Source organism: Cricetulus griseus, chromosome 2, assembly GCF_003668045.3.
Source record: "Cricetulus griseus strain 17A/GY chromosome 2, alternate assembly CriGri-PICRH-1.0, whole genome shotgun sequence".
Classification (NCBI taxonomy): Eukaryota; Metazoa; Chordata; class Mammalia; order Rodentia; family Cricetidae; genus Cricetulus; species Cricetulus griseus.
The window spans coordinates 371,357,402-371,374,033 of NC_048595.1; positions in this window are offsets into that span (position 1 = coordinate 371,357,402).

Below are 16,632 nucleotides of genomic sequence, written 5' to 3' on the forward strand. Positions count from 1 at the left end.
GATCCCTGCCCAGTTTCTGGGCATCCCCTCAACTTGGTCTTCTCCTCCTCCCTGGGTGACTTGGCTGCCTCTATACTGTGGCATGGTGTGCCTTCCCACCAGTCTGAGTGTTCAGGGGCTGTGGGCTGTCACAGCCCAGCACAGAACTGCCATCCTACTAAAGCCTGCAGGAAAAGTAAGGCTGGCTCCTTGCTCCAGCATTCATTGTTTTGCCCACTGCTCACTTTTGCAGACCCCTTAGTGTTGTACTAAAGGTGGAGCTGGGGGCCTGCTAGTGGCCTTTGCCCCCTATCTGTGGGCTCCTTACCCATCAGCTCAGCAAGGCTGACACCTCTGCCAGGAAGCCTCTTGCTGTCACCCAGTTTGCTGGATTTGTCCCCATCCTACCACATCATACTCCTTGGAATTGTCTGCTTTAAATGCGCTGTGCCTCCACCCAAACCCTTGCGAGTCACTTCACCTTGCAGAGTCTGGGGTCCAGTTCCAGTGGAGAGGCCTGGAGGTGTTGTGTGGCTCAGTGAGAAATGACCACACTGCGCACAAGAGAGCAGTACCGTTACATTGAGCATGCTGAAGGGTCCTGAGTGGCCATGTCAGCCTTCCCAGGGTTTCTCAGAGCTTTCAGGGACAGAGTGAACCTCTCCTCCAGTCACCTGACTCTGTTCCCTCCTTTGAGACCATGTTGATATACCATGCCCAGAACACTGATGAGGGTGGCTACCTCTGTCCTTCACAGGTCTGAGTTCTAGCCTAGGATACCATATTGGGCACCAGAGGCCATGTCTAATTCTCTCCTTAATCTGTGAGTGGTGAGTGGCTTGTCTTGGCTTTTCCTTAGGCTCTTGTCAAACCCACCCTGAAGTTTACATGTGGCCCAAAAGCTGCTCTTCTGCAGGCTGGGTGCCCTGCCTGTTTCCACATAGGACCAGGAAGGGGAAGGGTGGCCCTGGATCCTGCTCCACCTGACTTCCTGAGCCAGGCTTGGGAGTGGCGGGTGTTAAGGTACTCTTGGCATTGGCTGGGAATGAGTATGAGTACTCCACAGGCACAAGGCGGCAGCAGCTTTTATAGGAGAGGCAAGACATCTGCACAGGGTCACACAGCATGGAAGCCATGGCCCTGAGGACCCAGGAGCTACGAAGGGAGCAAGGGGCCTAGTTGCAGCAACTGGATGGTTCTTGGGGGCAGACCGAAGGTGAATGTACAAGTCTGTGAGGGCTCAGCCTGCAACCCTAATAAAGACCCACATGGTCTTCTAAGGTCAAGAGAGCCATGACTGAGGAAGCACCTGCCTGCTTATGTTTTCGTCATGATTTTTGAGACAGACTTCACACGCTAGACCAGGTTGAACTGGAAACTACCATGTAAGCAGAGGCTAGCCTTGAACTCACAGCAATCCTCCTGCCTTAGCTATCCAAGTGTTGAGATTACATGTGTGAACTACTGTGTCAAGCTTGGAAGCATCTTCTTTAGATCCAGCATCAACTGTATTTGGCTGGCCTGAGCTGCCATTTGGTTTCTCCTGATTCAGTGCTGCATAATGAGCTGACCTGCCCTGGATCCCCTGGCACCTCCCTGAAACACTGTTAGGACATTAAGACCCCCTCATGCAGCTTTTCTGGAAGCAGACTGTGCACTGTTGAGAATAGGACCTGGGTTATAGCTGGCTTACTTCCTTTGGCTGAGTCCCTGTCCCTAATGGGAATGCCACATGTTTCTGGGGGATCACTGGCCATACTTGGGGGTCCCCATGTTCCCAGGCATGTGTTCCTGCCATCCTGGTTCCTTGCTTGCCTCTAGCCTAGACAACTACAGCTTCACCAGCCTCTAACGCTCTGCTTTGCTAATTCAGCCTTTCCAGGGCCTGCTGAGATGTGCCAACGGGACAGCTGCTTAATTCTTCAGAGTACAGACCGTTAGTCTGGTGTGCATGATCTCTGCACCTGCTGTTCTCCACCCTGGGCTTGATGTTCTTTGTGCCTGGGTCACCTGGTAGCGTCTTTTGCACATTCTATTCCCTGTTCCTGGGTCACCTTGAGTAGGCTCTTGGTACTAGTAACAGTCACTACCCATACAACTCTGAGCCCCCTTAAATCCCTGGTACCTTAGACACCCTTCCCTGGGGAGAGATCTATATAGTCCAATAATTTTTTGGTCCCGGTTAGGATGCTTCCAAGGATCTCAATACCCACTTCTAAGGGAACCCCAGGTAGGTGCTGCTGACTCTATTTTGGGTGTTAAGGCCCTCAGGCCTGGGTTGGTTTATTCATCACACAATAGGGGTGGAAGGGCTAGCTTTGAATTCTACACTCTCCAAACCCCAGGTCCATGCTCTGTTTGGGCTGGGTGCACAGCAGCCCAGGCCTGTTGCCTGCCCTGTGCTGGTCCTACTCCAAAGGTGTAGAGGAGGACTGGCTCAGCCACCTATTGTCCTCTGCAGACTGCAGGTACAGCTGGGAACTTTTCAGGATTTGGATCCTGCCTTTGGATCCAGCACTGAGGCCTTAAGGGACATAGGCTGAGGTGGTCTCTCCTCATACAGCTCACAGCTGGAGGGGAAGCATGCCAGGAGACCCATCTAAGGCAATAGTGTAGGGGAAGGTTGAGGAGACACTTTCAAAGTCCTGAGGTAGGAGCCTCTTGCGTTGGTTCAATAATCTGTGGGAAGCTAGGGCAGTCTAGGTACACTGTGGCCTTGGTTTTGACTGGACCTATGAAAGGAGTCTTATTCAGACATCTTTGGGCTTACTTCTTCTCAGGGGGCACTTCGGGAGCACCTGACTTCCCTTGCTCATTCACTTTCAGCTGTCCCATGGCTCAACAGTGTCACCTGTCTCCCTGTTTTTATTTGTGTGGTATCTGGTTGGACTGGAACTAGTAAGGGTGTGGCCTAGGTGGCTCGTATCAGGCCAGCTGTGGAGAATGCAAATGAATGCTTCTGAAAGACCCCTCTGGAGTTGGGCGTGGGGGCACATACTTGCAATCCCAGAATTTGGGAGGTGAAAGTAGGGGATCACTGTGAGTTTGAGGTCTGAGCAACACAGCGAGACTTTTTTTTTTTTTTTTTTTTTGCTCATGTGAGCTACATGAGACTCTGTCTCAAAAATTAAAATCAAGCCAGCCAGTGGTGATGCCTGCTTTAATCCCAGCACTTGTGCAGAGGCAGGCAGATCTTTGTGAGTTTGAGGCCAACCTGGTCTACAGAGCGAGTTCCAGGAAAGACTCCAAAGCTACACAGAGAAACCCTGTCTCAAAAACAAAACAAAAAAAACCCAAACCAAACCAAAACTAAAACCAACCAATCAAATGAACAAACAACCAAACCAAGAACTATAAAACAAAACAAACTAACACATCTCTTTCCAACCCCTCAAACAAAAATCCACTGGAACTGGGCCTGATGCACATCTCTCTCAAGTTGCACTGGAAGCTGAAGCAGGAGGATTGTTGCAACTTAGAGTCAACCTAAGCTATATGAAGAGGGCAGCCTGGGATATAGAATGAGGCCTTGTCTCGAAATAACAGACAGGAAAGACCCCCCTGGCCTCTCTGTGCCTCTGTTTCCCCTCTGGCACTCCGGGGTTACTGATAGCCATCCCAAGTCACACTAGCTTGTAGAGGATGAAGAAGTCCCCTGAAGCTCCCAGTAGAAAGCACAGCTTCTTTCACTCTGACTGTGCTGGCAGAATGACCTGCTCACAGACACACAGCCAGGCAGCCCCTGCGGGGGACGGAAGCCCCTGGTGGTCTGTTGCTGAGGACAGTTATGAAGGTGGGCAGTGACAGGTATCCCTGCGGGCTATGTGTTCCCTCCATCAGCCTTTGTCTCACTCTTGCCTGAGGCTACCCAGCTGCTCCACGTTTGTCCCACCAGGCATTTTGGCCACCAGCCAGTTCCCAGCCAGCCAGCCCCCTTGGGACCCTGCTCTACTGCCTTCTCACAGGGCAGCTACACCAGGGCTAGCCTGGTCGGGAAGCAAAAGCTTTGAGGCTGTGTTGTGGGCTGAGCAGAAAAATCCAGCAATGGGTCTCAGTTTCCCCATTCCTGAAAAAGCAGAGGAAGGACCTGGGCTAGAGCCAGGACAGAAGTGGTCCCATGTAGAATAGATGCTGCTCCAAGCCTTGTCCCTTCCTGATGCTCGTGGCTAGGGACCCAGAGCTCATTAAGTGCCTTGTGCATCACTCTTCTTCCTAACCTGGTCTGAGGGATCACACCCCTGTCTTACAGAAGAGGAAACCGAGCCTTGGTTTTGGACTCAGCAGCAGATGCGAAGCAAGTGTTGATCGATTTCCTGAATGAAATCTGGAGTGAGTAATGTGGGCAAGGGTTACCAATGGGACGGGACAGGGGCTTGGCACTTCTGCCCCCACCTCCATCTTTCCATCTCGGAGATTGCCTCTGTGGCAGAGGGTTGTGAAGTGGGCTTGCTTCCTGGGGCTGTTTTTCTTCCTTTCCCCTCTCTTCTCCCTAAGATCACCTGACTGGGTAATGAGGGTACCCTGATCTGTGCTGCCTGCCTGGGGGTACAGGAGGCAGCAATGCTTGGGGAACTCACCGGCTCTTGCCGTGCCTTCCTCTGCGCTGAGTCTGGGCTCTGAAGCTCCAGGTCTGTGACCAACGGACAGTGCCTTCCCAGGGCCTGACGTCAGGCTAGCCAGCTGCTTTTGGACACAGGCAGAGGGGTGGGTGGGGTGGGGGCGGAGCAGTCTTGCTCCCCACCCATGCTGTCTGTCTAGAGGAGCTGGGTCCAGAGGGAGCCTAGGAGGTCAGAAATACTGCACCTCCCTAGACAGAGGGGTGAGCAACAGCTGTTCAGACCAGGAAGAATGGAGGGGGGCAGGGTTGGCTTCTGGCCCAAGGCTGTGGGTTGTCTTAGAGCAGCTAGGCCAGTTTCTGAGAGAGGAGAGATCTGCAAGGTGGATCCTGCCCCTGCAGGTGGGGGCTCAGGGCATCCAGGCAGGCCTAGGCACAGACTGCTGGCAAAGGATGGTCTCTGGGCAAGGCAAAGGCTGAACCTCACTGGGACCAAAGCTGTGCAGGGCTGTTTGCCCTGCTAGCGGTTCCCTCTAGTTCTCTGCTCCTCGTGTCTATCATATGCATCAATCACACCACCAAGCTTCCCTGAGCACCCGCTTAGCAGCCATTCTGACATTGCAGACCCAGGAGGGATGTGTACAGGAGGCCCTGGGCCCCCAGAACTCAAACTGGGAGTGATAAAGACTATAGGAAGAAGCCCGAGCCTAGTGGCAGATCCAGCTTGCCCAGGAAAGGAATGAGGACAGGTCTCTGCAGTGGGTAGAGGGAGGATGAAGCCATCTGCGAAGGTGCAGCTGTGCAGTCAGGGTCCGTAGAGCAGAGACCTGGAGAGTATGGCGGGGCTGGGAGGGAGCTGACACTTTCACACTAAGTCTCAGCAGCCCTTATAGGCACCGGTGGTGGCTTTAATTCTCTGGGAAATGGAAGGTTCTAGAAGAGGGGTGTAATCCCCCAGCCTCAGTTCACACTCACCATTATAGTCTCAGAATTTCATTGGGCCTGTCCCATATGGGCAAACTGAGACCCAGAGAAGTGCAGGAGTCCATGACTTGCTAGACTGCATTGCTCCCTGAGGTCAGCACTGGCTTTCTTGCCTTCAGGCTTCTGTTAGGCTGCAGGGCTGAGGGGTAGGGACTCAATGTCACTTCTGCGGGCAGGGCCTGATTGGCAGGCAAGAACAGGGCCTGAGGCTGGAGGAGCTCACATTTCACCAGCTGGCCAGGGGTGATCCCAGAAAGCCAGGCTCCTTTCCTAGAGGCCAGTGCCCCCCCCCTTATTCTTCTACATTTGGGTACTCTGGCCAGGGGTGGGACTTTCTGCACCTGGGATGCCCAGCTACAGCCCAGTTCCATTGTTCCTATCCCTGTCATGTCTCCACATTGGAACAACACAGGAAAGAGTGTGCTGTCCTTCCCTCCTCGATGCCCTTCCACCTCCAGGAAGTACCTGGGCGGATCCTGTCCTATCACTTGGCAGGTTGTACAGATCTGAGGGAAAGGGTGGTACTGAGGCTGCAAGGGTCAGGGCAGCCTCAGTGAAGCTCTCAGCTGCTGTCTTGCTTCCTGAACCTTATCTGAGGGGTGACATAGGTGCAGGTGTGCATGGGTCATAGGTGACAGGCCAGGGGCATGGGTGGTACAGTGAGAGGCTGGAGCAAGGAGACAGTTCTCTGAATTGGGATGGAATCGTAAGGCATTGCTGGGTATCTTGGGCAACATGACCATTACAGGGAGAAGAGGGGAGACTTAGCTATCCTTGGCGCCTGGAGCCTTAGTGGGCCTCTAAAGGGCTGAGGAGGCTTCAAGGGGTCCTGAGCAAGGCAATCTGAGAGACAGCAACTCAGGCTCTGCTTCTGCCTATATTGAGGTACAGTGACACCAACAGGGGCAGTTGAGAGACTCTATTCAAATGGCCCACAGCTGGGGTATTATTTACCATCTAGAAACATAATCTAAGGGTCCATCGCTCAGCAAGAAATACAGAATGAAGTTGGGCAGAGTTGGCACACACCTTTAATCCCAGTACTTGGGAGGCAGGGGCAGGCAGATATCTGTGAATTCAAGTCCAGCATGGTCTACATAGTGTGTTCTAAGACAGCCAGGGATACACAGAGAAACACTGCCTCAAAAAAAAAAAAAACAAAACAAACAAAGGAATTCAGAAAGAGGCACCCACAGTGGTGTCAGTCAGGCCTCGATCTTCAAGCTTTCTGAAGGGCTGCTGGCTTCCATTCTCAGGGAGGACAAATCAGAGAGGTAAAGCCATCTGCCCAAGGATACATAGTTAGAAAGAGGGGAACCAGACCTGGAGTCTGTCCTTTCTGTCAAGCTGCCAGTCACACATGGAGTCAAAGCCCAGCATGCTTTCTCCATGGAAGTTTCAGGAACAGCTCCAGGACTAGTACCTGGGTGAAGTGTGGGTTTCTGCTCTTCTAGCAGACTGGTTCTGGGGCTCATGCACCACTCTGAGTTGACTGGGCTTCAGCTTCCTTGGCAGAACTAGAGCAGGGTCAGGAGTTGGCTGGATCCCCTGGCAGGGCTTGGACTTGCTTTCTGTTTCAGACCTGCCCACCTTCTGATACTTCCATGGAACTAGGACAGCTGAGTTTGTGTGGGACTGCACAGTGGGCCCCCTGGTACAGCTGGAGCTGCTCTCTGGACCTCACTGCCTTGCTGTATGTTCAGAGCAGGGAAGCCTCGCATTACCCTTGAGGGGTACCAGAAGCCCTGGTGGGAATTGGAAGAGGGATGCTATGGGTCAGGATGGTCACTTTCTAGAAAGCTGGTGACAAATCCCTGGGATTAACTGGTAGGCAAGATACTCAGAGTCAAGTGACTGGGAGGGGACATTCTCCCTGTCCATGAATAGCCAGATAAGGTGAGCCTGGTAGGGGGTGCAGGTCAGATTCCATGTGCCCCACCCTGTGTCTCCCTGTCCAGGATCATGAATCCAAACTGCAGTGTAATACAGAAGCAATGAAGCTGGTTTGACACCTTGCCCAGCATCTAAGCTGCCAGAGCTGAGGGTGCTCAGCATCATTATGTCACTTTGTGTTATGGGCACAGCTTGCTGAGGACCATGGTACATTTGACAAAGGGATCCCCAGGCCTTGTAGAACCCTACAATGGGTACTGCGTACGTCTTACTGTCTTTCTAGGCTCTACAACAGACTCTGAGGTGCACAGAGCCCCAGTGCTTCTAGAATTGTCTGGGGGATTTGATTGTCTCTTAGGTTTTAAGGGTGTATTTATTTTTAAATTGTGTGTGTGTGTGTGCGTGTGTGTGTGTATGTGTGTGTGTGTGTGTGTGTGTCTGTCTGTCTGTCTGTCTGTCTGTCTGTCTGTCTGTCTGTCTCTCTGTGGGGAGGTATGTGCACATAACTGCAGGCATCCTCAGAGGTCAGAGGAAGGCGCTGTGCTGGATGCCCTGGAGCTGGAGTTTCATGAGCTTCTGAGCTGTCTCTTGTGGATGCTGGGGGCTGAACTTGGGTCCTCTGAAAGGACAACACATGCTCTTTGCTGCTGAACCATCTCTCCAGCCCCATTGCTCACATTTTACAGATGAATAAAACAAGTCCTAGAGAAGAGGCCTCCCTGGAGGAGCTGTTCTGTCTTCTTTCACCAGACCAGGATACAAAGCCTTGCTTTCAGGGAGTAAGGCTCCCACTGTAAGGCCTGTCCTATCCTGAGGGTGCCCAGAGCAACTTATTTCTCTGGATGTCTCTCAGGAGTTTGGCTCTATCAGCAGCCCTGGCTCCATCTAGTCTACCATCCATGGACCTTTTTTGTCCCTGGCTTCATGAGCAGTAGCCCTAGGAGAGCCAGCCTGTGTGTCATCAGGGGGTTATTATTCTCTTTCCAGGTGAGACAGCCTCTTTTTCTTCCCTCCTCCCCTCTCTTCTCTTCCATGAGGCTCTGATGGAAGGGGGTCTAAGACCAGAGCTCAATTTCTATCTCTAGAGCCTCAATTGGCTCAATGGAAAAGAGAATAAAGACCTACTCTGTCTTGGTGACATCCAGGGGCAATGCAGAGATTCATAGCTCAACCTGTGACAGGTGTTCATTGCATGGCCAAGGTCAAGACTCAAGGCTTAGGGTACAATCAGAGACGAATGTTTGAACAGAGTCAAGACTCAGAACATCATTAAGAATATTATCTAGACAGGAGCTTAGTGTGGGACCAGGACCAAGGCTCAGTGTATGAACATGACCAAGGCTCAGTGTGCAAATAAGAGCAAGGCTCAGTATGTGAACAGGCTTAGGACTCAGGGCATAATCAAGATTAGGGCTCAGGGTCAGAGCTCAGTATATGGCAAAGGTCAGATCTTAGTCTGTGACCCGGACCACAGATCATAACTTCACTGCTTAAGGTATTGTTTATCTACAGTCTTAGGGCTTGGGAGCCTGAGGTAGGAGGACTGTTGCAAGTTCAAGGCCAGCCTGGTGCACACAGAGTTCTGGGCCAGCCAGCCTTGTCTCCAGAAGGGGCTGGGGAGCATTGAAATGGCTCAGAAGGTTAAGGTGCCTGCTACCAAGCCTGACTATCTGAGTTCAAGTCCTGGGACCTACATGATAGAAGGAGAGACAATTCCTGTAAGTTATCCTCTGACTCCTACATGAACACTGTGGATGCATACATGCATGTGCGCATACACACACACACACACACACACACACACACACACACACTAAAATTGAAAAGTTTTTTTTTTTTTATTAGGAAAAACAGTATGACCTGTGACATTAGGCAGGTCATTGTCATCTGACCTTGATACCTTTTAAGAAAGGCACTCCCATACCACTGTGACCCTCCCAGGGGCAATTCCTTGACCTGCACCATGCCTGTTTTTTTTTTTTTTTCTTCTTCTGAGAAAGGGGGAGATCCTGGAATTTTCCTCCTTAACCCCAACAGAGCTGGAGTGTCATCAGGGAGTCCTGATCATCAGGTCTGTATCTTCCAGCCCAAATGTTCAGGGCTACCCAGCACATCCTACTTATCAAGCATGTCAGGAGGACAGAGACCAGGCCTAGAAGGTGTTTGGTTAGTGGTGGCTGGGAAAGAGTGAGGAGGTCGGGAGGCATGTTTCCAGGCTGTCAAATACCCCCTCCCCATGGTGGAGGTATGTGCTAATGGTCAGCAGGCAACTTGTGACACCCAGTCAGTGCCTGGCTATCCAGGTGACTTCAGGAAAGTAGTGGTCCTGTGCCTCTGTTTATGGTGAGAGTCACACTGAATGGTCTGCTGTCCTTTGAGGATGGCTTTGCATGGGCCCTTCCTCTAACTGCATTTGAGAAAGAGCCTTGTGTCCACACTGAGCACTCATCCTGGACCCTGTGGTGCAGGCTTCTTTCTATGAAGTGTCAAGCTGGTTTTTGTTGGGAAGTGGCCAGCAGACCACAAATCCAGGAGGACATCACAAGAATGTCAGTCACAGTAGTGTGGCTTTCTCAAAGACCCCATAGGGGTCAGGAATACATTTACTACAGTAAGAGACACTCTGATCCAAGATGAATTGAAACAAGCTGGGGATGTGAAGGGTCTAGGGGCGGGCCTGGGGTGGACTTAACTCACCAAGCATCTAGCCTTCTATTGCGTGAAACCAACAGGCAGCTGTGGGAGACCTGACTCCGCTTTATTTTTGAGACAAAGTTTCTCTGTGTAGCCCTGGCTGTGTAGTCTGAAGACTCTGGTCTAATGAAGGAAACAACGAGAAAGTGACTGGGTTACAGGGGCATGCAGAGATGACAGAAGCAAATTGCTTAGCCTGAGTTTCCTCTGCATGATGAAGTCAGCAGCATTTGAGTCTGTGTGAGGAGTATCTGAGATGATGGGTGGTCTTCATTGGGTCCCCTATGCTGTGCAGCTACAGCTGGCAGGATATCATATGCCCTCAAGCACCTTGGTGTAGCACAGGACCCAGTGGAGGAAACACTGGATGCTAGTGCTTCCATGGAGTGACTGTGATGTGCAGATGGAGGGAGATTAGGGAAGGGTGGTTTCTGAGATGTACACAGAGATGCTGACCGGAAAGGACTCTGGGCTAACTGCTGTTACTGCTCAGTTAACTGTGAGCATCCTCTGGGAACACACCATCAATCTCATTCATTCACTCACTCATTCATCAACAAACATCTGTACAGTTCCTCAGTCCTTGTAGATAATTCTTTTTCCCACTGTAAACTTTGCAGGGACTCAATCCTGTCCAGATATCTTGCCTGTTCCTCATCTCCACAGCAGGTTTGTTTATGGTCTGCTGACGACTCTTCTCCTCATGCCTTCTGTGTTTACATGGGCACTGTGCTCTGTCATAGGAAATCCAAGGGCAGGAAGGAGGTGGACAGGGCAGGCCCCCCCCCTCGACATGAGGATCTTGGGGCTTGTCCAAACCTGTCTCTGGCTCAAAATGACAGCCTGCAGGGGGGGGGGCACTGAAGGACGGGAGCAGAATGGAGACTAGTGGCTCTAGTCTCTTTAGGTCCCCTGTCTGTTAAGAGGAGAGAGAGACCAGGCAGGCTTCTTGGAGGAAGGGGTATGGGATTGGTTGTGAAGACAGAGGTATGAGCCAGTGGGCATGGGGCTATCAGGTGTTTCTCATCTCTGGACAGAAAGCAGACATACAGTGACTTGACTTGACTTTAGTGGGTGAGTGTGACCTGAGGGTAGGATGCATATGTTTCGGTCCCTACCTCCAGGCTGTGTGGCCTTGGGCACATTACCCACCTCCCTGTGCTTCTGCCTCCCCATCTTTCCAGGAGTAGTTGCAATGTCTTGAACCCACAGGGCTGAGTTGCAAGAGATCTGTTAACGCAGGGGATGCATGCTAGACCTCAGCTGTCCAGGGGCCAGGACTCAATAATCCAATAGAGTTCTGTGCTCAGCACGCTGGAAGCTAGCACATGAGGGCATCCCAAGCCAAAATGTGTCCCCACTGTGCCTCAAACTGGCTCTGAGGAAAACTGTCCCCAAAGACTTTTGATGCTGTAATCTCCAGGAGGGCAAGCAAATCTGGCTCCCAGCAGGGAAAGCTGATTTTGGCCAATGAGTCTCTCTGGTGGAGATTTCATCTGCTTTCTGCTTCCTCTGAGTCTGAGAAGACAGTGCCCTAGACTGAGCTCCCTGAGTCCCTGGTCCCTGCTCTGCCCTAGCCCTTCTCACAGAAGGTGGGGGACTCCAGTGGCTTTGGGGAGCCCAGAGATTGGTTTTGCATATATGCTTCCTGCTCTGTCTGGAGAGAGGAAAGATGAGGCAGGACATGTGTCTGGCCCTGAGTCTGACACATGATGGACATTCAACAGGTGCAGGCTATAATTCCAGGTCCATGACTAACACATCCCTCTCCAGCCCTTGAAGGTCTTTCCACTCTTTGGGGAAAGCCAGGCAGATGGCACACGAAGCCCCATGCCACCTAGGTATCTTGCTATGGTGCCAGCTATGTAGTGCTATCCCACTTTCCCATGCCTAGCTGCCAGCACACTCACCCCCTTCATGCTTTTGTACCTTATAGGCACTGTTCCTATGGCAGCCCTTCCCACCTATGTCACCTATGACACATGAGTCTCTTAGTCTTGGGGGACATAGTTCATGGCCTGTTAACTCTTGAGAACCATCTTTAGATGACACTGGATGATCCAGGGTGCTCGTGCCCCAGTTTTGATGGAGACTCCTTCTCTAAACTAATGACTGCATGGGTAGTCTTGGTGACCAGTGTTTTCTGGTTCAGACTAGTAAGCTAGCAGATCAAGGAGGAGGTCAGTTTGAACCCTCTGACTGACAGCACAGGCAACCCTAGTTATCAAGCTGCTAAGACAAGAGGAACATGAGTTTGAGGCTGTGAAATCCTGTTTCACAAAACTAACCAACCACTGGGCGGTGGTGGCACACACCTTTAATCCCAGCACTTAGAAGGCAGAGGCAGGCACATCTCTGTGAGTTCAAGGTCAGCCTGGTTTACAGACCTAGTTCCAGGACAGTCAAGGCTACATAGAGAAACCCTGTGTTGAAAAAACCAAGCAGTAGCAACAACAAACCCGTCATGAAACCGACAGACTGAAATGCATGGGTCCTCTCATGACAGATTGCTACTCTCTGGGCCATGTTTCCTGGAAACAAAGGCTCAGGCTCCCCCAAAGAGGCTAGATAGAAGGAGATCAGCTGCTCTGCTGGGGACAGTGGTGTGACATCATTGGGGGACCTCCTAACTCCAGAGCTCTGGAGAGCCATGCTACCTTCTGGTGGCCAGTTCTTATGGATGGGCTCATGGTTTGAGTCTCCACATTGCACATCTGGCCTCCCTCACCTTCTGCCCCTGAGAGCCCACTGGTGGGTGACTCAGGAGATGGGAACAAGGAGTAGATCCCATGCTCGGGCATCGGGAGAGAGAAGCATCTTCAGGTTCCAGAGGTCAGAGGTTGAATTTCTTTCTCTCTAGATTCCTATGGCCCTGTCCCAGGGATGGGGCTTCTACTGTCCTTAGTCTGGACTTCCATGTCCTAATCCTCAGCAGTGCTGAGGTCCCTCTGATCTCACTGTAGGGTTCACTGTTCCCTAAGGCTGACCACTGGTTTCCCAATGGGCTCTTCCAGGCGCCCACACCCAGCAGGTACAACCTGATAGGTCCTTTGTTGGTACTACAGGCTCCCTAATTCTGGGTCCATGGACTTGTGGCTGTCTGTCCCTCTGCCTTCTGTGGGGTCTGCTATGGATGCCTGAGGCAATCTGAGCTACCCCAACCCCCACAGCTTTGTGCTTTTCTCCCCAGTCTGTCTGAATGTGGCCCAGCAGTCTTATTGCTTCTTTCATCTCTTCTATTTGTTGAGGGACAGGAGGGGACATAGGACCATGGTCCGCTAACCATTTCCTACGTCATTCCCTCTCTCTACATGCTGCTCCTCCTGGCCATTTCAGAGACCTTATTCTAACTCAGTGAGAACAAAAGAATAGCCTAACGACAAATTCTGTTTTTTATTTTCACCAAATCACAAATTCCTTGTTTTTCTTGGTGAAGGACTGGAAACTCCAAGGCAGAAGCAGGGTTGTTGTCCCTGTCTAGAGTAGAGAGGTCTTTGCTCTACAACCAGACCATGGTCTGAAAGGCCCTTATTGATACCTTGGTCCTGCCACATGCTGGAGTCAAAGGGGGAGGAGGGATTAGTTAAAGGTCAGACTCTTCTCCAGCCACATGGACCTGCTGTGGGCTGATGGCAGGCCAGTTTCAGGTCACCTTCCACTCACCACCAAGCAAGGGAAAAGTCTATGACAATTCCTGGGCCCATAGGCTCAGCCCAGGGCTGGCTATGCCTGAGGGCGGGGCACATCAGGGACCAAGGGCAGTGGCTCTGTGAAGTTGCAGGGACTGTTTTGTTGTATATGGTTTTCTTTTTTTGAAAGAGTTTTCCCTCCAGCTTTTATTAGTGGTTATTAATTCTAAGAGCAGTGAGTTTCCTTATGTCCTTATTTACATACACACATCTAAGCCATGTTATGGTAAATCTTTCTGCCAAAAGCTGCCTGAGTTCCATGCCACGTATGCACTCTATGCCGCCAGCCACCCACCTGAGTTAGGGCCCCAATTAATGCACAGAGAGACTTGTATTAGGTACAATGCTGCTTGGCCAATGACTAAGATTCTCATCTGTTAGCTCAGTCTCAATTATCATAAATCTATATATTTTATAAGACTTATCTTATCGGATGACTTATTGGCGTCCCTCCTTGCCAGTGGATCACATTGCGCCACTGGAGGAAGAGCGGAGGGGAAAAGGGGACACTTCCTGTTTCTCCTTGCTTAAATATGAGTCTCCTTGCTATGTCACTTCCTGCCTGGATCACCACTTCTCTACTACATTTCCCAGAATCCCCTTTGACTCCTAGTCCTGTCTAACTTGCTGTTTCATTGGCCAAACAGAACTTTATTCAACAATCAATAAGATAAACATACATAGAAGAAGTACTTCCCCCATCAAAGCCACTTTGGTTATATCTTGTCTCCCTATTACTCACATTTGTCTCTCCCCACGGGTCCTCTTCCTATTCTCCAATAGCCCAGCTTCTACTTTCATCATACTCCCCTCACCCGACCTGGCTTATTCCACTTAACAAGATGATCTCCACTTTCCTGCAGAGGACATATTTGTTCTTCTTCATGGTTGAATACAACTCTGCTGTGTATAAATGGCACACTTCTTTATCCATTCAGTTGTGACTCCATTATTGCAGCTGATGGACAGTAAACACGGATGAGCAGGTGCCTCTGTGATGTTCCTGACTTAGATTCCCACCAAGCTATGACTTTTATAGAAGAGGAAAACAGCTCAGGGAGGTGGGTAGTTTGTCCTATGTCACGTGGCTGGGACCGAGCACATGGGGAATTTCCATGTGTGCACTGACATGTAGTGGTGTGCTCTTGGAGAGCTGAATGGTATGAGGCAGAGCCTTCTGAACCAAGGTGGTGAGGTGAGTGGGGCCAGGTAGAAGGCCCGGGTGCCCCCATCTCAGCCACTGATCCCCGAGTCTTTAAGGTCCCCCTTTGCAGATCCAATAGAGGATCCTACTGTAGGATTCCCTGATCCTCTAGATCAGCAGGGGCATACTGAGCCCTCCTGCCCCCTTCCTGAACAGACTGGATCCCCTTAGATCCCAGTGCACTTGTCAGCTTTCTGTGAGCACCTCTCTCCCAGCGTTGTCCCCAACATGGGGGCTCAATGCCGCTACCAATGCCCACCTGTGGAGAGTATGGGAGAGCTGGCTGTGGAGTCATTGTTTGGACACCTGTGGAAATCACTTGAGAGCAGGCTGTGCCTTCGGCATGTAGAAGGTGAAAGAACAGTTATCTCTGGCTGACATCTGGTCCCTGTCACCTAGGAGCTCTGAATAAGATCTCCCAGGGATCTGGTCCCTGTGGGTGGGGTGCATGGGTGTGGTCAGCTCCCTCATACTTACCAGCATCTAAGACTGCCCTGGCAGGGGGGCTGGAGAGTTGACTCAGCAGTTAAGAGCTCTTCCAGAGGTCCTGAGTTCAATTCCCAGCAAATACATGGTGGCTCACATCTGTAATGAGATCTGGTGCCCTCTTCTGTCCTACAGGCAACATGCAGACAGAACACTGTATACATAATAAGTAAATAAAACTTAAAAAAGAAAAGAAAAAAAAAAGAAAAAGACTGCCTTGGGGAGACCTCAGTGATAAAGGGAAAATGGGGGGGTCCCCTCTTAGGGCTCTTTGTCTCTTTCATAAAATAATGTTAAAAAACTCAAATGGAAGCTTGAGGACAATTTTATTAGAGTTAAAACCAAACAAAAAACCAGAGCAGGCAAGCTGAGAATCTTAGCAGTTGCTCAGAGCAGGGACAAGGAGGGAAAAGCCATGCAGTTAGAGCTCCATGGAGCTCATCCACATGGTGGACAGGCAGCTGCATGGAGGGGAGGGGGGGTTTAGAGAAAGAGTAAGGAAGCCCCAAATGTTGGGGAAGCACAGTGTTAGGAAAGGAGAAACTATGTTAAGTGGGCAGGCTTACAAAGCTGCATGGTTGTGGCCTGGGAAGTTCTGTACTGGGGAGGAGATTCTGGGAAGGAAAAGTACAATATCTCATTAAATGAAAAAGTATTCTGCTGTCTCTTTAGCATTGCTGAAAGTGAGCCTGCTTTCCTAGGGGTAGCAGGGGTCCTTTGGGCAGATTATTGTATTGATCTGGCCTAATTGAAATCGGGTGGAAATCACCCAGGCAGGAGATTCTACTTTCTTGACCATGAGGTTTATAATATTGGGCTTTCCCCCTTCTCTCTGTCTCTCTCTCTCTCTCTCTTTCTCTCCCTCTGCTCCTGATTCCTCCCCCTCCCCCTCCCCCCTTCCTTTTGAGACTGGGTTTCACTGTGTAGCCCAGACTTCTGGAACTCACACTGTGGACTAGGCTGACCTCAAACTCACAGAGATGCGCCTGCCTCTGCCTCCTGATTGCTGGGTTTAAAGGTGTGCATCACCACCATCTGGCAAGATACTGGGCATTTATTGCTATTCTAACACTGGATTCCTAAGACCTTACTGGGCTCTGGCTCTGTCCCTTTCTATCACCTGCTCCAGGCTGGACCCTGGACTTGAG